This window comes from Ambystoma mexicanum, chromosome 2p, assembly GCF_040938575.1.
Source record: "Ambystoma mexicanum isolate Mex_15411 chromosome 2p, UKY_AmexF1_1, whole genome shotgun sequence".
Lineage (NCBI taxonomy): Eukaryota > Metazoa > Chordata > Amphibia > Caudata > Ambystomatidae > Ambystoma > Ambystoma mexicanum.
The window spans coordinates 1,452,265,033-1,452,289,185 of NC_090923.1; the positions used below are offsets into that span (position 1 = coordinate 1,452,265,033).

General features: G+C 46.4%; 1 protein-coding gene across 6 annotated transcripts in view; it reads right to left on the reverse strand.

Moving 5' to 3' along the window:
• Positions 1–24,153, reverse strand: part of SMARCD3 (SWI/SNF related BAF chromatin remodeling complex subunit D3) — a 764,638-nt gene that overhangs the window by 276,622 nt on the left and 463,863 nt on the right. The gene's annotated exons all lie outside the window — the stretch shown is intronic.

Sequence of the window (24,153 nt, forward strand, 5' to 3'; positions counted from 1 at the left end):
AGTAGTTCTAGGGAAGTCAAACATTTTCATACATATTGAGTATAGGTCACACCTATTCTTGGGTAGTAAAAACCAATGGTTACTTTCAGATTCCATTCAGTAATTCAAGTGTAGTAGACCCTACCAGTTGTACAGGAATGCTCGGTAACAAATCACATAATCAGTAAACTGGACAGTATACGTTTGGTGAATAGTGGAACAATTATTCTAGGTACAGTAAAAACCTATAACTACGTTCGTGATAACACACAGTTCTACTAGGTGAGTAAAACCTAAGGATGTAATATTCAATTACAGGTGCTTTTGAGATCAGTGAAACACAGATTGAGATAAGCAGTAACTCTTGTAACTTATTTTTGGATGGCACACAGCTAACTCAAGGTAAGTAAAACTCATATACTTTTTCAATCTCCCAATGAAGTCTAGGTTAGATCTTTCCCAGCAATACTAGATAACCTTATGTACCTCCTTTTAGAGACAGTTATAACCGAAGTCAATGGGTTAGATAGCTCAAGGAAAGCAAACCCCAATGTTACAATTTATGAATGACTCAAAGTAATTCTAGGTAAGTAAAACCTACTGCAGACTTATTCTGGCCAGGCCAAGTGCAAGTCAGGGGAAGCAAGACCCAGTTGGGGGGAAACTCGTACAATTATCCTAACAGGAATAATCTGGTGAAACCAACACATTACTTTTGGGAAGAGTCACAACCAAATCACAGGTGAGTAATCTACCCTCACATCTACTTTCTGTTAGAATGGCAAAACGGTTTCTAAGGGAAGAAAGATGTTAAACATACTTTTGAGAATAGTGCATCACACATCCAAGGTAAGTAAGAACTTGTATAACTGTTCACTTTCAGAGTTACAATTACAACTAACTCTTTTACAAGTAAGTAACTTTTAAACATGTATTCTCTTTTCTAGGCAAAAGGCCCAATCCCTTAAAAGTCTTTCCCTTATTCTTGGAGCATGAGTGTTCTCGGTGGCGGAAGGGGGTCACTAGGGTCTAGTATCTAACAGACAGTGTCAGGATAGGTTCTTAAGTAGCAAACATCAGAGTTCCTCAGGAAGACTGAGCAAACAGGTGAGTATTTTTCTTCTAGAGTTAGCAGAGGGTCCAGGAGCTTCACAGAAAACACCCCAGCAGGATTCCTTCAGTGGAACTGGGTGAACTGGACGAGAGGCCTCCCAATCACAGAAAACACCCCACACTTCACAGGAATCACAAGAGACTTCAGGTATGAACATACCCAACCCAACACAGTACCTCAGCATTGATGAAGATTTTTCAGCAGGAGAACTTCAGGATCTGCAGCCAAAAACCCAGTTAGTGGATTCCTTGTTGTGATGACTGAAAACAGGACCTTGCAAGGGACCTTTCAGCAGGGATTAGTGGAGAAGGCTGTAGGCAAGGTTTTCCTCGTGGATGGATGTGTTTCTGTGGATTTGGTGCCTTTTTTTACAGGAGCACAGAAGAAGACAGAATATTGTGGTTGAATTTTCGTTGTTACAAAGGTCCAGAACTCTGGTGAAGGGACTCAGACTCGATTAGTGTCTCTGGAAATACACAAGGATGCCCACAAAGTTTCAACGAGATTCGAGATTCAGAAGACTGTGCACCGCACAATGGCTCGAGGTCCCAGGGTATTGGGGTATTGCAGCCCCGCAAGGTCGCAGCATGGCGTGGGATGGCTCAAAATGCAGGTCTTCTTGAGTCTAGTGGGTCTCACTAGGCTCTGGCTCAGGGTTGTCGTTTTCGGAGTCCCCAGGTCGATTGGAAGGAAGGTCTACAGCAGGATTAGGTTACACAGCAGGCTCTCCTGTCGCTGGAAAACCGCCTCCGCCGCTTTTCCTTCATCATCCGCTTTGGTTTCACATCCAGTGGTTGACTTGTCTTCAGCTTCCAGGTTTGCAGCATTTAACAGGAACAACAGCACAACTTCTGCATTCTCTCCGTGCATTATACAACAAAGGGCAGTCTTGTTGTCCATTCAGGACAGCCAGCCCCCCACTGGGATTTGTCCCCATTCAGGCAAGGGAGAAGAGAAAGGGCTGTTGAGTTTTGGACTCCTCCCTCGCTTCCTGCCTTCACAGACAGACTGGAGCCTGGGCGGGGAATCAAGGGGCCTTCCACTGAAGACACAAATCACACAAAGGAATTTCCTGCCCTGAACGTCAGGGGAAGTAAAAATGGCGAAAAAAGAAGACAGGGGCCATTTTGGTGAAATGAGCACCCTTAGGTGCCTTTACTGCAGCTGCAAACACAGCCCGCAGTAAAGGTGCGCCACATTAGTACAAGGTATCACTGACACCAGCTATTGAAGGTAAGCATGTCCCTGTAACAGAAGTGTTACAGTTTTAGTGTGAAAGGGGATACATTGTAACACCCCAGCATTCCACATAAGGTGTGGTGTGCTGGTTTCACCAAATAACATGTAAAAGGGATCCAAAGATCCTTTCTACCCTTGGGAACTGTAGTTCTCTCAAGGTTAGCCAGAGAAAGTTAAAAGGGGAGCCCATAGGGCAACCCTGCAACAATAGGCCTTTATTGCCAAAACGTTGTTAAGGAGGATACATTTAAAAAGACACTATGGAGAGTCTTTAAATGGACACCCATAAAAAGAGTACAAGATTCTGTGGGTGTGGAAAAAGGTTCCCACTCACAGAGGTAGTAAGGAAAAATAATCCACCAGTAAAGCAGAATGTTCTGGGGTTGACACAGGTCAGGAAGATATATAATTTCTATAAAAATCTTACCTAACAGGGAGGGACCTTTGACATATTCTTCAGGTGTGCGATAAGAAAATCACCATCAGAGCATCTGAAAATGAATTTAGGAAACTACTGCTGCCTAAACAAATATGTTAGGCAAAGTTTGTCTACAGTACCGTCTGGGAACACTACACACAACTATGACTACAGGTGTGAGCAAACCAACCTTTGGTAGAAGTCTGTACTACACAGTTTGGTAGCGTGTTGAGCAGCCAGGCTTATCTCAAGAGGGGAATGTGAGCAGTAATGATGTTACATAGAGGTCTTCAATCACAGGTGTTCAAATAAACTCTTACACTCAAGGGTTCTGTGATATATACTTATTAATTTATTGATCTGTCAGTTACAAAACATTCATTAGAAGGAGGCAATTATATAATAACACAAAAATATACTTCAATACTATTTCAGAATACTTTTCAAAAGGAGTAAAAGGCAAAGGTTTTGAGAACATAAAAGGTTACAATTATTCTTAGACAGTGCAGATACTAGGAGTTCACCAGAAGAGTCAATTCAATTAAATAGGCTAGGTCAAAGTCAATGGGCTAAAGTCTTGGATAGGATAAAGCCGTTCTGGTAGTTAAACGGAAAATTCTCTAAAAAGGAGAATCATATGTTGGGTCACAAGCTGATTAGGCCTGCAAGTTGCAAAAGTTCCAAGCACTTTCACTGCGAGAGGTAAGTACTCTCAGTCTTGTTTTACAGTACCTTTCAATGAAGAAAAGGATGCAGCTGTTGATTTCTGTTCCTGGCATTTCCTGCAGATCTCGCTGTTCCTGGGCCTCAGTCGTGGGGACAAGAGGGAGTAAGTCGGGGGACTCCTGCACTGCACTAGGACTGGTCAAAAGCGTGGAACTAGCAAACTTCAATTTCAGTGGATGTTTCGTGTTTCATCTACCGCACAGGTAACACCGCTGGTCCTGGCTGTCAAGGTGGACTGACCTTGCTTCTGAGGTCCCAAACCCAACTGAGGGGGGTTAGGCTCGGTCGGTCCGATGTCGTGGGAGTCCGGAGGATCTTCCAAATGTTTTCGGCCAGCTTACAAGTAACGCACACAATCTGGTGTCCCTCTCCCTGGCTCTACGGTTTCCTGCAGCACTCTGAGGAAATGCAACCAGCTCCGCGATAGGTGTGCAGGTGGCTTACTTGGGAGTTGATTGTTCCTACCAACTCAAAGGGAGAAGTCGTCCTTTGCAGGGCTTCTCTGTCGATGTGATCTTGGCGATTTGGACCTGCAGCAGGGCTTCACCGTGCAAACCAACGGTCCAGGAGTTGCAGCAGCTGTCCTCTTCAAGCTCTTCTTCGGTTCCTTCGTTCCAGTGGTCGACTCGGCCTTCCAAGCCAAGAAACTCGCCTTTTATTCAGTTCTCTCCCATTCATTCCAGCCTAGCTACCACTCACCCAGCAGGGTGGCTGTCCTTGCCGGAGAATCATCCAGCCAATCATCACAGAGTGCTTTTGGGTCTCCTATGAGACTAAGCACAGGGAGTTTCAGGCACCTCCCTCACTTCCTGCCTACCCCAGATACTCTGGAGCCAGAGGCGGTCTTCACTCTTGAAGCCCGCCAAAGGCGAATGATCAAAGAGACCAAACCTGGTTTGGCGCGCAGAGAAAAACTCTAGAAGGACCTTTCCACAAAGAAATGGCGAAAAAAGAAGACCAGGGCCTGTTTTAACAAAGGAGGCTCAGATGCCACCTTGAAAAAGATGGCTCCCGCGATTTAACGTTACCAGAGCTACAATATAGTTTGCGGTCGGAAAAATCATGGTAGTTCGTTGTAAAACCACTGCCACCAGCCATTCTGAGAGGAAGTGGTAACATTTGACTGTTACATGAGTATCTAGACATAGAGGATACTAAGTAGCCCCTCCAGCACTCTATTGTAAGATAGGGTGTGCTGGGTCTAGGAATTTAAAAGACTAATAAAGTCAATATCACTTTACTTACTCTGGGAAACATTAGTTTAGTTAAACCTTGGGAAACCTGAAAGGCTTCCCTGTGTCACTGCACTGAGGGTGCTGTGTGACACAATTGAAAAAGATGCGGAGTGGCGGTGAGTGGCAGTCCTGCAGTCTGCTACCACCATTCCAGTATTTTTTTCCTGTTTACTGCAACCTTTGGAGGCGTGTTTCCATTTACCTCTACAAAGAATCACTTACTCCGCGGAGCGGACGTGGAGTGGTGGTGAGTGGCAATCCTGCAGTCATGCCAGGCAAGATGGCAAAAACTGCAAAGACAACCCCCCCCCGCCTCCTCCCTTCGACCTAGAGGATGTCACAGGACGCTGCTTAAGGAGCTCTCGCAAGACGTCCCCCCCAAAACCATAATCACCACACAAGAACATCAACAATCTTTCTTTCCCCCAACGCCGAGAGCATGGCAAACCTGCAAACTAAGAGAGGCACTGTATACAGCCCATTGACTATCTCCAGTGAAAAACACAAAGCTCTTACAATCTGTGACTCTCCACTCTGAAAAGACACCGCCGCTCCTCTTTGGGGGTCAAACCTCACCTCAAACGAGCCCTGTGATACGGCCCAGGTCCTCCCCACGACCTCTGCCCGCTCCCGTGCTGGTCTGGCTTTCGCCGGAGCTCTGCTGTCCCCCGGAGGGGGGGGGGGGGTGCGTTGAGTTCTCCGGATCCGCTGGCAGCCGCGTTGCCGGGATCGACGGCGGCCGACTTTGTCCCGGCCGCCCCCCAGGGGGATGAGTCCCATGGAGTGCCGACGAGTGGGGGTGATGTCCGGGGGCTTGGCCAGAATAGAGAGAGCCAGCCCACAGAAACAGCAGCAACGCAAACGGCTCCCTCACCCGTGCAGACGCCTGGAGCTGTGTGCCCGACACGCAGCATGGAAAGCATGGAAAGTGAAACCAACATCGAACCAGCTCCACCCATTACCATATTAACGGTAAAAGCACTGATCCACATAGAACCATCTCCAATGACGCCCTCGGAAGCGCAGGGCCACGCTGAATCTAACGTTGACCTTACACCCCAAACAGTGCACCACAAAAAGGGAGAAAAAAAAACCCTAAACCAGAAAAAAGACCACGGAAAACCGGTGATTCTACAGATAAAAACCCAGACAAAGTTGAACAAAACAAACATACAAAACCTTTAGTGAAACTAAGGGCGTCCCAAAAACAGAACAAGAAAAACACCATGGGCCTAGCAGGCCCCAAAGGCACAAGAAAAGGTACAAAGAAAGCTCAACCTCCCTTACTATCAGACTTCTTTTGAAAACATTCTAAAGCAATCCAAGAAAAGTGCCAAGAACTAACGGACGCCGAAATACTTGAGGTGGTAAACGAAAATACCCCACCTCGTAAGCAGCGTAGGTTGGCAGTAGCTCAACGAAAATCTTCTCTACCCTCCTTGAGAGGTGATGTCTACCTCGGTCAAAAAATAAATAAGGCTAACTGGCAATTCACAGGAAAACCTGCAAACGCAAGTGCACTAACAAAGTCTGTTGTGTCACCCGTTGTGTGTGATCTGGATTCAAACTTCGCTTCAACGTCCTCCCCACCACCTTTAACGACAAACACAACAACAGACAGGACTGAAGCACCCGCGCCTACCCACAAAGAAGCACCTACCCCCGACATTAAAGAGCCCGAACCTGAACAACAAGCTCCGAACCAACCCCAAGATGGAATCCAGATGGCGGGGCTTCCTACTCCAACAAAAAACCCGAACCCACCTACGCCTGGGAGAAAGTCCCCTACCAGACCGAACTTACCTTCACAACAAGACGTGACCCTCTATTGTGACCCAAAGCCTTGCTTAGGGGATCGTGACAATAACACAGAACAGGTGGATAAATCACCACACCCTGATCTAGAAGAGCCTTATAGACCAAACAAACAAACCTCGGGAACCGTGTACGAAAACAAGCTTCCCTCAAAATCTAAAAACAGACTGCAATTCGAGAAAACTCTAGACTCATTCTACTCAAACCTAGACAATTACAATAATCAAAGAAGACACTCATTGGATCAACCAATCAGAATGCCGTCCTCTGTAAGTACACCAATTACTCAACCATTGTCTCCAACTAGGAGCAGACCACGTTCCCAAAGTGTTCTGCAACATCAAAAGAACCACAATCAAAAAAACCTGGCATGTGTACCCTGATGTCAGAAATAACGATAGCTTTTACTCCATTTACCAAACTTTATGAAACAATCAGAGACACCCTAAAAGATCAAACATCGATCCAAGCTTCAATGTTAACCAAACTGACTTACCTTGAAGGGTACATCACGGCTTTAGAATCAAAGAAAAACACCACCGACCCCACACTGAACCAACATCTATCTCCACCTTTCATTGCTCAAGAAAGCCCACTAAGCACAAGGCTCACGTGCCAACCAAAGACATCTTTAAAATCAGAAGGCACGCAAACAGCACCATTTATCGATCTAACAGAAACAGCGATTTTTCAAACTGTAAAGCAAAAGACCTCAAAAGAACCTACAGATGTCAAATCTAAACGCAGAGGGAATCTGAAACTCGAACCCATCTTCCAACAACAAGAGCAAGTAAAGGGCAAAGCGATACCACATCCAAAACAGCTAGTGGCGCATTTAAAACCTAAGCCCACAACAAAAGAAGCAAGAGTGCTCCACTCCGAAGAAATTGAAATAATCGACCAATCCCCAAGAGGGGTTAAAGCCTTCCTAAATAATGAAGACATGATGAACATTACACAACATCTAACGGACCAGACAACAAGTCCACATTCGGAGCCCCAAGGAAACCCCGAACCTGCTAAAATGCCTCTTCAAACACTAACGAAGAACTTGAGGAACCCTGAATCTCCATTCCTTATCCTCGAGAATTGCAGACGCCGAGCGATCAGAAAACACAATGACCCACAAAAGGTCCAACCTTCCCAGCACACTTTTACCTTTCATCCAAGATCAAACCATCAAAGTTGAGACGCAAACAAGCGAGACAACCATATACACCGGCCAAGGGCGCGACACAAAGATAAATCCTGTAGAGGATCTCGGGAGCCTCGACCGAACGACCATCCAGAGAAAAATTCAACCAGAGAGCACACAAAGGCTTCCCCAAGGCCTTTCTACATATCCAGAACAGACAAATACCAAAAGAAAACTCAAACCCGATGGATATTGAAACTAGAGCAGATCCTGGGGAACCACGACAACGTCACGCTAAATAGAAGAGAAGTTATCGACCTTTTCAGTCATATCCCGAAACTACGTTCGGTGAAATCGGCTGACCTCCAGATAGTCGACCCAAGTCACAATCGCTGTAAGGCGATCACACATCTGTACATAACATCATCTCCTAAGAACAGCAGTAGAAGAACTGTTAATCATGGGCTATGACCTAACCGAATCCTCAAGGAAAATAAAAGTAAACAGAAACTTGGAACCTAAAGAGACTTCTGAATTTACAAAAGAAAAAGTTAGATTCAGACCAGTCCACCAAAAACACAGCAGTAGCCCAAAGAGAACTAGAACTACTTCAGCGTCGAGAGAAACCTTCAACAAGGACAAAGAATCGATAGCGACGTCATCAAAAACAACAGCTCAACCTCTAAAACTGGCCCACCAAAACCTAAGTTACCGCGATTCTTCAACAGGCCCAAGCTCTCAACGCAAGATCCAGCAACGAAAAGAACCACAGCAAATTGAAAGGAAGGTCCAGAACGAGATTTGCTCCAGCGCGATAAATCCCCTCCCAAGCTCCTCACTTCAGACCATGTGGTCATGGCTCCCAAAAGTCTTGAAGATCCTATGCCAAAAATAGCCACTCAAGCACAAGATCAACAGCAACATGAGTGACTACCCAGCGACCAAGACCAAATAAAGATGTGTTCATGGAACACACAAGGCTTTCTTCATCTAACTAAATCTGAGTGACTACGACATTATATGTCTCCAGGAGACGTGGTTACTCCAACCTCCTATCCTCGATGGCTATGAGACCCACATAGTCTTAGCCAAAAAAGGCTCCACAGGACGACCAACAGCAGGCCAACTAATCGCAATCCGTAGCGGACGCGGCCTAACAGATATTCAAAAATTGAAAGAGAACCACTACATGCTGATGGTGAAGCTAAACTGGCTAACAATTCACGTGGAAACCAATATAACACGGACAAGGCTGATGGTCATTATTACCATCTACTGAAACCCAGCTACCATAGACTGCTCAAAATTTATCAACATGATTGAGCTGGAAATTGACTGGCTCCAAGCTGATCATCAACCTGACCACATAGTCATATGCGGGGATCTGAACATCAACTGTCAGGGTTCCACCAACACCACCACGAGCAAGCCAAAAAGACCATCAACAGACCAGAGATCCTTAAAATGGCTGAACATGATGAAAACCAGATCATTTTCTAACCTTTATCATGTCTTTCTAAACCCAAACAGACTTCCAACTTAGGAAAGAGCAAATTCAAAATCGGCGATCGACCACATCTTCGTGTCACGATCTTTACTTCCCTTAACAACAACATTCAAAGTGGTGAGAACTCCTGAAAGTGACCATAACCTTTTAGAAACCACCTGGGCCTCGAGTCCACCTAACAATCCATCAATGACTTCTAACATAGAAATAACATCCCAAGGTACAAGACTCAGAATGACAGAAAGGGTTATCAGCTCTCTAACGGTGGCCTACAAGGATTTAATCTACCGCGAACATCTGACGGCAGTGGACTATACTCCACTGCTGACCACTTTCAGAGTCCCACAGGGGAAGAAAAAGCAAACTAAGACTCAACAAAAGCACATTTACGACAAACTGATCACGGAAAACTTAGAAGAACAAAAAGGCAAGCACGAAAATTAGACCCCCAGCGATCATTAAACATCATCAGCGCAGCCGTAAAAACCTACAAAGCATGGCTGAGAGGTCACTGCCACAAACTATACCAGCAAGATCCCAAAAACATCCTCGAGGCTATAAACGGCAACCACGCAAGAGGTTTTTGGTCCCTCCTTCACTCAACAACACCTGGTGCTCCTCCGTGCCAACTGAATGGAATCGGACAATCGACTTGGGAGGCCCACTTCGACTCCCTCTTTCAAAGTCCAAAAAACGCCCAGGGCTCTTTGGGCAATTGTGACACCCCTTGGATTCGGCTAGACAACATCGAGGACATCCAAGACTTGATAAGAAAACTAAAACTATCCCGTGCCCCAGGTCCAGATGGAATCACTAACCTTGACTTGAAAACGCACGCAGAAGCTTGGTCATCACTCCTTAGCATAATCTTTAGTCGCTGTACTACCTCCAAATCCATCCCACCATCATGGACTTGCGCGAACATAGTGCCCATCTACAAAAAAGGAAACAGGGCTGACCTAGCCAATTACCGCCCAATTGCCCTTTTAGACCCAATAGGCAAACTTTTTGGGTCTCTCCTTCTACAACATTTTACAACATGGGCCAACAAAGCCCCCTGTCAGGACAATCTACAGACAGGCTTTAAAAAGATCCTGGGCACGAACGCTAACATACTTATCTTGAGTTCGCTGAAAAGTAAGATCTTGGAAGGCCAAACTCGTCTATTCATCACCTTCGTCGACCTCACTCAGGCGTTCGATAAAGTTGACCGCTCGTGACTATGGCAGAAACCTACTCTATGGAAATGTCCATATGAACTGCTTGGTCCAATCAAAGCCTTATATTCCAACACGTCCATGCGAGTCCGATTGAACCAACAAGGAACTCTATCTGGGGGGATAAACACGGCCAGAGGTGTTAAACAGGGCTGCCTTTCGCCCCGGCCTTGTTTTGGACATACTTAGGAGACTTCCAAGAATCCGAAAAATTAGTCTGAGCATTTCCACCAAAACTGGGAGGAGACCAGATTAGTCGCCTGCTTTACGCGGATGACTTGATCCTTTTAGATCACACTCCTATAGGCCTACAACGCCAACTTACCAACCTACAGCAGTATATGGTGGAAAATAACTTGGAAATCAACGAAGCGAAAACAAAAATGATGGTTATCGAAAAGTCAGCGAGGAAAAAGGAAAAGATCCACCTCCGTTTGGTTCGACCACAATCGAAAGAGTCCCCAGATTCAAGTACCTTGGTGTTACACTAGACAGCTCGGTAAAGGACAAAGCGATGCAAGAGGTACTTTATGAAAAAACGAAAAAACTAGCAACCCTAGGTAAAGCCATCGATATCAAATTCGGACGATATTCATCGATCCCAGTCAGAGAGTTCTACAAAAAGAAGGTTATACCATCTTTAACCTACGGCGCTGTCGCTATGCCTAACCTCCCTACAGAGTTATGGCCTAAATTAGAAGCAATCTTCTGGAGTACAATTTTTGGTCTTCCAAAATCAACCCCTATCGCACTGATTAGACGCGAACTCAGTCTTTCATCTTTGGAAACTACAGTAGATTCCAATAGCGTCTTGCTATATAGGAAATGTATCCAGAATGACTTGCCACACGGCTATCGCCTGATAAACCAAGAAATCCGGCTTGGATGATGTAAAATGTTGCTGCGATGGGAAACTAAAAACTTGACCCTCTTACACTCAGTGGAAAGCAACAAGGACAAGCTCATAACTAACCCAGTCAAAGTTATCAAAAAGATTCGAGAGCTAGACTGGATAAAGACCATCGAAACAGCAAACAAATACAAACTCGCCAGCCACCTTACCCCATTTTTCAAGAAGTTGGACACTGTACAAACATATCTTAAACTATTCCCAAGTAGGTCGGCAAGGAACTATTTTTTGAAAATCCGCCTGAACCTATTGGAAACAAACGAAGTTCTGGCTATCAGAAACTTAGCCCCAACAATTGCTGTTGTATCTGTAAATCTACCACAAAAAAGGAAACCATTTGTCACCTCCTTCTGAACTGTCCAGCGATGCAAGACATTTGCTCTGCTTACTTGAAACACACCATATCTAACTTCAGCCTCCAAGACGAGGAAAATTGTTGGAACAAATTGATAGGAGGAGACAAAGTGAAATGGTTTTTAGCTACAGTGAACATCATGCAACACATCCTTAAAGTGATGCTACCTTCTCATGATTTGAGCAGTGTTCCAACTACACCAGGGAACTCATTTTCTTCTTTCTTTCTTCTAAGAACACCAACTGCTGCCCTTCTGCTTGCCTACTACAATTCTATTTTGTTAAAAAATCTGTAGAGATTAAACAAACAAATAAAAAATAAATAAAAAATTGAAAAAGATGATGCCTATGGAGTTGGTTAGACTCCATAACCAAAGAAAACACAGGTAAAACACATATCAAAATACATGAGAGAGTGGGAAAAAGGGTCACATTCTCTCCAGGTAAAAAAATCAAGTCCTCAAAATCCAGCAAAGTTGCTGGGGGTCTCTAAGGTGAAGGAAATTAGCATATTTTTGAGAATTCTCCCTAACATTGTCCCAACCTCCGCTGCATTTCACAACATACTCAATGGTAGAATATATTCATCGTCTTGCCCTGGCTGTGGCCTCTTTGTGACTGACAACACTTCCAACTGGAAACATTCAAAGCTTAGTGGGACTCAATTGGCAGAACGATCTAAATCAAAGCCTACCTGAAAGATCAGTCTGGACCTACATCAAGGCAGTATTATCAATGAGAGTAAACCAGACCTCGGGATTGTTAGGTAGATTTTCAATTTTTATGTAAAATCCCCTTCGCATGTGAGTCCACCCACACTTTTTGCTGGACTCCTGAATTGTTTGTCAGTTCTCATGACTGAGTGGGAAGCTTTTTCCCCACTAACTCATTCTTTTACCCTTTCTTTGGGATCCTTTGTATTTCTTTTTATATCGTTTTCTTAGAGTCATGCTTTCCTCCAAGTTTTGTGGCATCAATCAATGACCTTTGGAGCACATAGCTCTCTCTGTGCAGTGTTGCTGGGAGCCCCTTGTGCTTCCTTTTTTATTTTCAGGTATTTTCCTTGTGGGGACACATGTTTCCAAGGTCAGGGGGTTTATTTAGTATCCTTACTTTCTATTGTGAAATCAGCACACCCCATTTTATGTGAAGTGCCGAGGGGTTACACTGTACCCCCTTTCTCACTGCTCCTGTAACTTTTTGGTTACATTGACAAGCTAATCTGAATGGCTGGTGGATGTGCTTTTATCCTTCCTACTTCTGTGCAATTTTTACTCCCAGGCTGTACCCACAGAAGCCTGCCAGTGTGTCTGTGAGGACAGGAAACCGGGGAGGACTCCAAAACTCTGTTGTTCTTTGTATTCTGCTGTGCCTGCCTAGAACCAGTTCCATCTGGGAGGCTGGCTGTCCTGAAAAGAAAGCCACCACCCACAGTTTCAATGGTACATTGGTGCTGATTCGCTGGGTTCCTGCATGAGAGGCATGGATTCTGAGGCAGACCACTGGAACGGAGGAATCGACACAGAAGAAGAGGAGAGATGCCTTTCGTCACTTCCAGACGACCGGAGATGCCTTTGGAGTAATTGCTGCTGTCCGACCCCTCCTCCAAGTGAGAACTCCGAAGCGGATGACTCTCTCCCTTTGACTGGCAGCACCAATTAGTCTCCAGACAACCTGCCTTTCAAGTCATTCCGCAACAAGCTGTGACCTTTCCCAGCTGTAAACCGCCAATACCCTGGGAACTGTGGCCATTGTATAGTGCATCCTCTTCCATAGATCGAATCCTCCCGAAACTTTGGTGTACTCCTTATGGACCTCCATAGGCAAGATTCTACTCCCTGAAGGCCCCTCAACAGAGTGCTAGAGTGAGAAATTGTGACTAATCAACCAGGCAGTAACTGTTCTTCACTGATTCTTTACAAAGGGCACCAAAATTCCAGAACCACAAAGAATCGTTTGACTGGAGCATCTTCACTTGACTGCTGCGAGATCAATTCAAGTGTCCCTTCTTTTGTCTACCTGACTGAGAATCTGGTGACCCGGGCTGCTGCTGCTGCATCGCGGGGACATCCTCCTGCATCATCTTCTTCACTTGTAAGGTACTGTTAGGCTCTTGGTAGAACGTACCTAGAGTTGCGCTGTTACTCCTGTGTTGCTGGAGTAGCGATTTGTGTGCTTGGAAGTTAACCCATTCACGTATGCCTAGGGCCAAAACCTATGTGCCTGTAGAGAGCCTACCCCCGAGGTCCCTGACCCTTTCCCCCAACAATCAGTGTTACTTACTTGCTACTGAAGACTTCCTCTGGAATATCTGACTTTTTACAGCTTGTGCCTTGCTTGTTTGGCCCTCCAATCTAACCCTGAAATACTCATAAGTACATAGCGATGGACTTCGAAAGCCTAATGCCTCTGTGAAATTGATGCAAATATTTACATGCTTTATGCTGGTCTTGTGTCAATCATTTTGACCTGATACAGTGTGAGGGAGGTTTATCAGTTTTATGCGTAATCCCCTCGCCCAGTGAGACCCCCCAGCACTTTTTGCTAGACTTCTGGACCTTTTCCTTGTTCTGAACGAGGGAAGACTCCCCCCCATCCATTCTTACTTGCTCTAACCATGGGAACTCAGTTCTTTGTGTTTTACCTTTTATTATGGAGTCTTGCTTTCCTCCATTTCTCTTAAGGGCATCCGTGTTTCACTTTTGCAGCACACAGCACCCTATGTGCAGTGTTGCTGGGGTCTCTGAGATCTCCTTTTATATTCTTTCATTTTTCCTAAGTACTACTGTTTTTAAGGAAAGAGGGATACTTTGTATCCTTCCTAAAACTAACTTATGAGAGATGTGCACACCCCACCTTATGTGAAGTGCTAAGGGGATACCTAGTATCTCCCTTCTCTCTGCTCCTCTAACTTTGACAACCCTATAGTTGTGGCTGGTGGCAATGGACATGATCTACCAACTTTTGTGCAATTTTCCACCACAGTCTGTATTCACAGCCCTGGTTATGCACAAAGGGTGACCTATGTTCTAACATGGTGGCTTCTTTCTTTTTTTGCCATTTCTTGTGTGGTTGGCCTTTGTTAGCCCTTCCTCTACCATTCCGGAAAGGTTAGGCCTGAATGTAGGCTTTGCCTTTGGCGGTAACCCTTTGTGTCCCTGCCTAGGCTACAGTGTGTCAGTGAGGACAGGAAGCAGGGGAGGAGTTTGACACTCCCATTGTCTGCTGATGTGCATGAATGGAACCAGTTCCCACTGGGGGGCTGGCTGTCCTTACTTGACAGCCACCCACGCCTTTCTGTAAACTACAGGGAGAGTTTGCAGAGGAATGAATGGGAAATCCTTATAAAAGGTGAGGTTCCTGAGGCAGAAGGCAAGTTGACCACTGGAATAGAAGATCCGAAGTAGAAGACGACCAAAGATGCCGGCAGACCCTTCCAGTAACCGCGAAGAGACCACTGCTGTCCTGGCCCCGTTTTCTAAACGACAGATGTTAGGTAAGAATTGATGCAGTCTCACTGTGTGAGACTACACAACACTAATCTGCATGGTGTTAGGTAACCCACCATTTGGTATATGCTGGGAAGATAGCTCAGGGGCAACGTGCTCGCCTTGGAAGCAAGACGACACGGGGCACCACAGGTTCGATCCCAGGGTCCATGCTTAGAAACCACTGGTTATTAAGCGCATGATAAATAACCTATGCTATCATATCATATATCATAGGTCTGTACTACACCAGTTGGTAGCGTGACTGAGCAGCCAGGCCTATCTCAAGAGGGGTAAATGTGAACTGCAGAGCTGTACAAATGAAATCCGTAATTACAAATATCCAAGTAACACTTACAAGATTTCTGTTATAAATAGTTATTTATTTAACATCAATTTTTAAATAAGCATTCTTTAAAAAGGCAATTCATGTAAAAATGTAAATATACTTTAAAATTACTTTTCAGAATCGGAACAAGTTAGTTGATAATCTTTGGATATGCTTCTTACACAATTCCTACACTATGAGGTGACTTCAATCACAAGGACAGTAATGACATTTATACAGCTTCTGAGGTTTGCAGAAAGGAAATGTTAAGGAAGGAAAAAGGTTAAACAGTTTCTCAGTATACGCGAGGACAACTAACTCTTCCAATGAAATCTAGATAAGCTTTTCCCAGCAGTAACAGTCTATGCTACCACCTATGAGGGACAAACAGTATCAAAGTCAATGGACCAGAAGAGTCTTCAGGCAGTCAGGACCGCCAAAGTCAATTGGGACACAGTCTATGAATTTGATGCACTTCTTAAATCAAAGTCTTGCACAAAGTTAGAGATTTTGTCGAAATATCACTTGTAGGGTTACAAGCTGTTAAGCCTGTGAAAAGAGAGTTGGAATCAACTCTAAAAGGTAAGCCAATGCAATTCACAACTGAGAAAAGCACAGTTAAAAGGCAATAAAGGTAAGTACCCCAAGCCTAAACAGTACCTCTGGTTTGAAGAAGAGTGGTCCAGCTGGATTCTGTCTTGCTACAGTGGTGCAGACCCTTGTTCCTGAGCCTCAGCCGTGGGGACAAGAGGGAGGACGTCTGGAGGGCTCCTGCGGGGGTAGTAGGGAGATGGTTAGCAGCTACGGGCTCTTTTTGGTTCAGCGGCACTTTGCAGTTTCATCGCTTAGTAAACAGCACTGTTGCGGATCTCGGATACCGGTTGGTCTTCCTTCACTCCTTGAGTCCTGCACTCTGGTAAGGGGACTGGGGAGCTGGTCGTCCTGCTTCTTGAGGGTCCTTAGGAGATTCTTGGAGCTTCTGGCCAGATTTCAGACGTTGCACTCGACTACGGATTTCTCGACCCCTTGCACTCGGTTCTTGCAGCAGCGAAAAAGTACAGCCAGTCAGGGAAGATGGTCCAGTGGAGTTCATCTTGGGGTTAGTTGGTCCCACTAACCCAAGGGAAGAAGTTGTCCCTTCCGGAGCTTCTCTTTCAAATCGAAAAAATTCAGCACCGCAGCAGGGCTTCACCGGGCAATTCAAAGGTCCAGGAGGATGCAGGAAGCTTTGTTCACGGTTTCTTTGTCGGGTATTTCTCCGAGTGGTCGACTCTGCTTCTAGACCCAAAACCCTTGCCTTTTAAGCAGGTTTCTCGCATTCATGCACCGCCTAGGCGGTCAATCACACAACAGGCCGGCTTGCCCTGAAAGGACAGCCAGCCAGCCAGCCAATCAGGACTGGTTGCATTCAGGCATTCCTAGAGACAAAGGACAGGGAAATTTCAGGAACCTCCCTCCAAACACAATGGAGCCAGAGGCTGAAGCCCGCTAAAGGCAAAATGAACAAATTGCTCAAACCTAGTAAAACCCAAGAAAGCCCTCACAAACAGAAAATGGGAACAAGAAGACCGGGGCCATTTTGATAAAATGGTCATCCATGGGTGCTGTACTGTAGCTGAAGATTCAGCCTGTGGTAGAAAAGCACAATGGTAGGAATATTAAACCACTGTCACCAGCCATTTAAAGTAGTGAGGGTTATATACATTTTTTTTACATGAGGATGTGGGATAAGGGGCTACTCGGTAACCCCGCAACACTCCACATAAGATGGTGTGTGCTGGGCCTACAAAGAGAAAAGGTAAGTAAAGTCAATTTCACTTTACTATTCTTGGGAACAGTAGTTCACACAAGAAATAGGCATCTAAACCGTATGAGAAATCTAAAGGATTTCTCTGTGACACTGCACTGAAGGTGCTGTGTGTCACAATAGAATAAGCAGATGCCTATGGAGTTTATCAGACTCCAAAAACAGTGAAAACACAAAATCCAAATCGGGTAAAAACACATGAGAGAGTGAGAAAAAGGTCCCACTCACTCCAGGGCAAAAGAGCTGCGGGTCTCAAAGGTCGGAGGAATTTAGCACTAAAATGTAGGCACATTTAGGGGGTCATTACGAGGTTGGAGGTAAGAACCAGTCCTTACCGGCATGGAGCAAATACTGTTTCTGTGTAGGAAAGAGCTAACAGTGGGCTATTACGAGTTCGCGTGCACAAGCTTAGCGGCACTCCGGCAACTACAGTACCGGCATGCTGCTAAAGTCCCAGAAATGCCCCTTAGCGGCATCATGGAAAGCGCAGACAGCACTACCACCGCCGTCCTCCTCCAAATAATGTGACCAGCATCAATGGATGCGACATTAGCGGTGCCTACTAATAAGCAGAACCAGAAGTAGCGTCCTCGCACAGGAAGGGGAACGAGCATGGCGGCCATCTTGAAAAACACAATCCATTGCCATCCTCACCACACAGGACCTGCAGCCTATTTCCGACTGCAGAAATCAACCTTCACCACCAGCATCATGCCTAAAGCTGTCAAAAAAGGCACATCTCGGCAGCGCAAATAGCGCTTTAGTGAGGACAAGCTCACTATGCTGGCAGAGACACTAGCAGATAATGCAGAGGTTGTCTTTGCCAACAACCTCAAGAGAGAGGCACAGATTAAGAAGAAAGAGATCTGGCAACTTGTTGCCCAAAAAGTCAGTGCAGTAGGGAAAACCCCACGCACAATCAAGGAGGTGCGCAAGCGATGGGACGACCTGCGCCTGACAGTCAGGAACATAATGTCGGCAAACCGGAGCCAGGCCATGGCTACTGGTGGTGGTTCTAGCTCACCCATCAAGCTAAGCCGGTGTGAGGAAATCTGCGCCAGCACTATTGGCATTGAGGCAATAGAAGGTGTGGGTGAGATGGAACATGATGCCACATCATCGGCGGATGGAGGTGACTGTCCTAAGAAAACACTGTGATGCAAAGTATGATAATAGTCCACCAATTTGTCCGTCCAAAGAGGTAATGCATGGCCCATTACATCCACATTGACACATCCCTGCCTAGATGCCGTCCGCAGCACAGACACATCCACATGCATGCAGCATGGCAATGCCATACCTGACACACACCACACATATTTGAAAACAGCATAAGTCACACTGCACGCAGTCCACAACAGAAACGCATGTCACACAGCATACACCAGCTCCTACATGAGTGACCCTGAGGAATGCCTGCATGCGCCACCCATATCGCAAGCAATGTGATTGTCAAAACTCCAATACCTAATCCCCTCTAATGTGTAGAACAGCAATAATACCAATGTATGTATGATGCATGTCGAACCATCACTGATGCCGTCCCTCTCTCGGTCCCCCACAGGCTCAGATCCTGACAACGAGGCTCGGGACTCAGCCCCACAGGCAACAACTCCCCGGAAGAGGGCAAGGGGAGAAGGCAACAGGCCTTCAACTTCGAAAAGGGCCAGCCAAGCCGCGACAGGCACAGAAGGGCAAACACCACCGGATGTCACGGCACTGGTGCCGCTAAGGGCCACTGCTACAGTCCCCACAACACCTGTGTCCCCTGCACAGGATACAGTGGCCGATGGGGCCCTTTCAGCTGCGACCAGCTCTGTTGGGGAGGCGGCAACTATGGCACTCCAGACAGACGAGGACGCCAGGGCCAGGTGTGTGTCCCTGTGGAGAATGACTCCTCGGACTTACCTGCCACACCCTGTTCCACACCATCACCCCAGGTCACACCTATGTACTCCTACCATGACACCACACCGGAGCAGTCTGGAGGGGAGACAGTTCAAGGGAGCATGAGCCCCACAGAGGAGCCACACGGATCTGGGGATGTGACACATGCAACATCCACCTCCACCGGTGTTCGGGCAGGTGGGCAGCAGATCGAACATACATTGCAGCGCCAGGAGGAGCTGACTGCACTAGTCAGGCAGTTTGTGTCAGACAGTGCCCAGGCAAGGCAGGAGGGGCGCGACAACACTGCATTCCTGAGACAGGCCATGGAGGCCAGCACTACGCGCATATGCAAGGAGTTGTCTGCTCTGAGGCAGGTCCTCTCCCGCACAGCGGATTCCTTGGAGGCTGAGCATCCGGCCCCCAGACTGGAGCAAGCTGGCACCCCCTCATCATCCAGCTCCACTCAAACCAGCCCCCTTCGCAGGTCAGCGCGCACCTTGCGGAGATCTGACATGCTGCCACCAGGTGCGGGAAGTGGACGAATGTAGATGGGGCAGCCTGAATAAGTCAATAGCTGCAGACACCTTTTGCATTTCCTTGGACACCATGTGTGTGGGAGTTGTGGGGGGAGGAGGAGGGGGAGAGGGTGTGTGGGGGAGTTGTGGTTGGAGGGGGAGAGGGTGTGTGGGGGAGTTGTGGGGGGGTGGGGGGAGAGGGTGTGTGGGGGAGTTGTGGGGGAGGTGGGAGAGGGTGTGTGGGGGAGTTGTGGGGGAGGGGAAGGGGGAGAGGGTATGTGGGGGAGTTGTGGGGGGAGGGGGTGTGTGAGGTGAAGGGTTTGAGCACTTTGTACTATTGAACAGTTAAATACACCCGTTGTGTAGCAGAAAAAATACTTGAGTGGACATTCCTTATTGCATATGTGTCATTTATTGATATATAGTGCATAGTGTACATGTACTCCCACACCCAGTGCCCTCTGTCGCACTTTCATGTAACCCTCTGCATCCATGTGTGTTAGAAATATTGTGCAATCACTGACTGACGCACAGCATGTCCCCCCTGTGCATCTGCACCGCGATGATGTGCGCACACATCTTCTTCATCCCCTTCATCATCACCTGGTGGTTGCAGTTCAATGTCAGGGGGCAGTGGCACGTTCCGTCGGATACACATGTTGTGCAGCATGACACATGCCATGATGATCTTTGCCACCTTCTCATGCCTCTAGAGGAGTGCCCCACCCGACCGCCTAAGGCAGTGAAACCGTGCCTTCGACAGTCCAAAAGTCTGCTCAATGACCACACGGGTATGGGCATGGGAACGATTGTAGTCCTCCTTGTGCCTGTTCTGCGGGTTTCAGACAGGGGTGAGGAGCCACGGCTTCAAGGGATAGCCACTATCACCTGCACGTGAGGAATAAAAAGGTATATGTTAGTCTATTTATGATGGACAGCTGTACTTGTCACACATGCCTGCAGATATTTGTTGGTCACATGCACATTTCCCTAGTTGTATGCACACATTTTTCCTTCCCTCAATGTGTTCTGTGCCATGGACTTATGGTGTAGATTGAATCTTCAAAATGATACACGGTGTACACTGCCTTGATGTTGCTCATGCATTGTGGACGCATACCGCTTTGTTTGTGTTAAATATGTGATGTGTAGTGTTCTGTATGATTTTCTAACTGGCAGCGTTGGCAGTAGTCTCTGCATTATTTGGCATTCAGCGCTGATTATTCCCATGGTGACATGCTGCACTTCTGTGGTGGTGGTCCTGTGACAAGCAGTGGATTCCCTTGGTGGTTTTGTTCAGTGCACTCTCATGGATGCTTGTCCTGTGTGGTGAATACTCACAGCATGTTGCTGGATTGTGTTACAGAGGGTGAGGTCCGATGATGGGTGGTGCACGTGTTGTGGGATGTGGGGTGGTTTTTAGTTTGGCTTGTTATGATAGGTGTGCAGCTTACTTCATTGCTATGGAAATTGGTTGTCATGTTCAGTTTGGGATGTTTTGGGGCACGGTGTTTTGGGATGTGCACATCGTGCTGTCACCACAACAATGACACCATGGTGGTGTGTGCATTTATCCCCCCATTTCACTGCCATGTGCCTGTCATGCAACTTACCAAGCAGCCAGGCACGTCTTCCTGCATGTCGCTCCGTGTAGCGTGGAGTTGCACAGGACCATTGAGCCATGAGTTGATCCGGGAAATCGGGCACAACAATGTGTGATGATCTTGCTGGAGTCACAAACCATCTGTACATTGATTGAGTGATATTGCTTACGATTGCGGTACACAGGCTCTGTTGCATGCAGGACCACCAATTCCACATGGGTAAAGTCAAGTGCACCAATACAATTTGGCATGCCTGCCAGTGCATGGAAGCCAACTTTTGTGTCAAAGATCTCCTGGGGAGTCTGTGGTAGGGATATGTAGTCCCTTGTGCGCTTCAGGAGGGCATCCAGCACTTAGTTCAGCATACGAGAAAATAAGGGTTGGGATATGCCATGCATGTGCCCCACTGTGTGCTGGTAGGTGCCTGTGGCCAGGAAGTGGAGCACCAACACTACCTTCAGTAGAGGGGGGATGGCTGTGCGTATTTCAATAAGGATGACAATGTCATTGTGTATCATGTCCACAATGGTGGTGATGGTGTCCCGGTCCAGACGGTACAGGGTGTGGATCTGCTCAGGAGTTAGGTTAGTCTAGGGCAAAACAAAGCGTGTACCCCATTATACTGCATTGTAAGACGCATTGTACAATGATAAAAAGTTACCAAAATGATAACAGGTTACCAAAAGTGGCACAAAGTACCAAAATTAAGGGAAACAATGTTTCCCAGTACTGACAGACTGAAGGACATGCCAGTTTCCCTATACAAATGTGCAAAGGCCAGTGTAGTGAAGCTGAAGGCTTAACTGCAAAGCAAAAAGAGCAGGTCAGGATAAAAAAAAAGCAAAAAGTTTGAGGGTCCATAGAAATGGAAGAAAAGGTATAAAGAGCCATCTTTTCCAACAGAGAGAACATCCATTCTCGACGCCAATTTGGATTCCTGCAACAAAGAGCCTTCGGACGTGCCCTTAGATAACCCAGTTACAGGTATGTTAAGTGGTTGCAGGTGACTTGTTCGAAATACAAAGCATCGAATTCCTTTTTTTCGACACCAAAAGTGGCGGAAATAAAAAGTTTAAAATTGATTTTTTTTTTGTTTTATTTTATGGGGGGTTTCCCCCCCAACACCCCATTTTCTTTTTTACATTTTTTTTATGCATACTTAACTAAAAAACATATAAATAAATAAAAAGCATTCGATTTTTTTTTCTGGTCCTTTTGGTTTTGAAAAAAAAGGGCATCCGATCCTTTTTTTTCGTAACTATGACTGGACACCATGTTAAGTTATATTCCTATCTTTTAGAAAGAAGCTTTAAGATCTGACGATCAAAAAGTGTTCGAATGGAATAACCAAAGTTTTTTCTAAGGAGAACAAGGGGAGGTGAATGCATTGCAATTACTTATTCCCCCCGACTACGATTTTCCCAGATGTCTAGATGGGTGACTGGGTGGGTGGCGGGGGGTTGCTGGAGGTAGGTTTTCCTGCCATTGGTTCCAGTGAGAGGTGCCCAGGAGCTGTGGGTGCAAGGATTCTTCCGGTTGGTTCTCGGAGCAGAGTGCAACCCTTTGTGAAGAAGAAATGCAGAAGGCCTCCTCAGGACACTTCACGTGATGGGGGTAGAGTAGAGTTCCATCGACGGCTACTGCACACAGGTGACAGCATGCGTCCTTCCAGTCGCGGTTGAAGACCTTCCAGAGCAGGATCCTTCGAGGCTGGAATGCTGAAATTTAGCAGGAAGGCAACTTAACCTGCAAGCTGGCGACCAATGAAATTCCAGCCATGAACGCAGAGCAGCAGCGAGTCTATCGAGGTAGCCCACTGGAGAGCTGGTTAGTCCACCAGGTGGTCCAGGGACATTTCCGACAGCTCATGACAGATGGATCCTCGAGAATGCGTTGAGACTGGTTTGAAGCACTGCTCAAGGCCTCTACAGATAGGTTAGTACAGCAGGGCTTGATCGGACAAATCACAGGAAAGAATGCTGGGCCTCTTCAGGAGTCGTCCACATATCTCCAGTCTGCTGCTTGTCTAGACAGGATACTTGGCTCCAAAGCTGATCTGAAGAAATTGCTGCAGGAGTCCTCTTCTTATCCCAAATCCTGCCTAGAAGCAAGTCCAAGCCCATCAATGGTAAGGATCTGCACCGGTCAAACAGACAGCAGTGGTCCAATCAGGAGCCACTGTGGGTTTCGTTCATGCTCCAAACCCAGACTCCCTGGCACCACAGATGTGGAGTGGGACCAGACAGTCCCACCCACTTCCTGAGCCACACACACACAAAGGCATCACTAGCCTGTGAACGCAGCAGCTTTTCTGGGCAAGTGCATGACCTTATATAGGATTTCCTGACCTGAGACTGCAGGAAGAAGTCCAAACAACAATGTGGCCAAAGAACAAGCCAAAATATTGTGGCACTGCCATTTCAGGGCACTAGCCACATTTACTAGCCATACGTGGTAATCGCAAATGTGCATACTATGAATATTGCAGCAATGGGAAAAAGGTAATTGCTGCCACCATCTTGTCTTTAGGTACATATAAAAGTAACCAAAAATCCCAAGTACAAAATGCTAGGGTGATGCAAAATATTCCCATTGCACTACACTGTAAGGTGCTGACTGCAATGTTAAAAAGAACTAGAATTCAAAAGGGAAACATAGTTTCCCAGTACTGACAGACTGGCAGTACTTCCACTTAACTATGAGCAAAAGGGAAGTGAAGATGAAGGCTTTACTTCCCTTCAAAAGTCACGCCAGGATAAAACAGACCTAAAATAAATGGGGTTCCATAGGAAACTATGGAGGGAAAGTTGCAAAAAGTTAATTCTTTCCTAACAGCAGCTAAAAAAAAACCCTTGCCTAACAGTACATATAT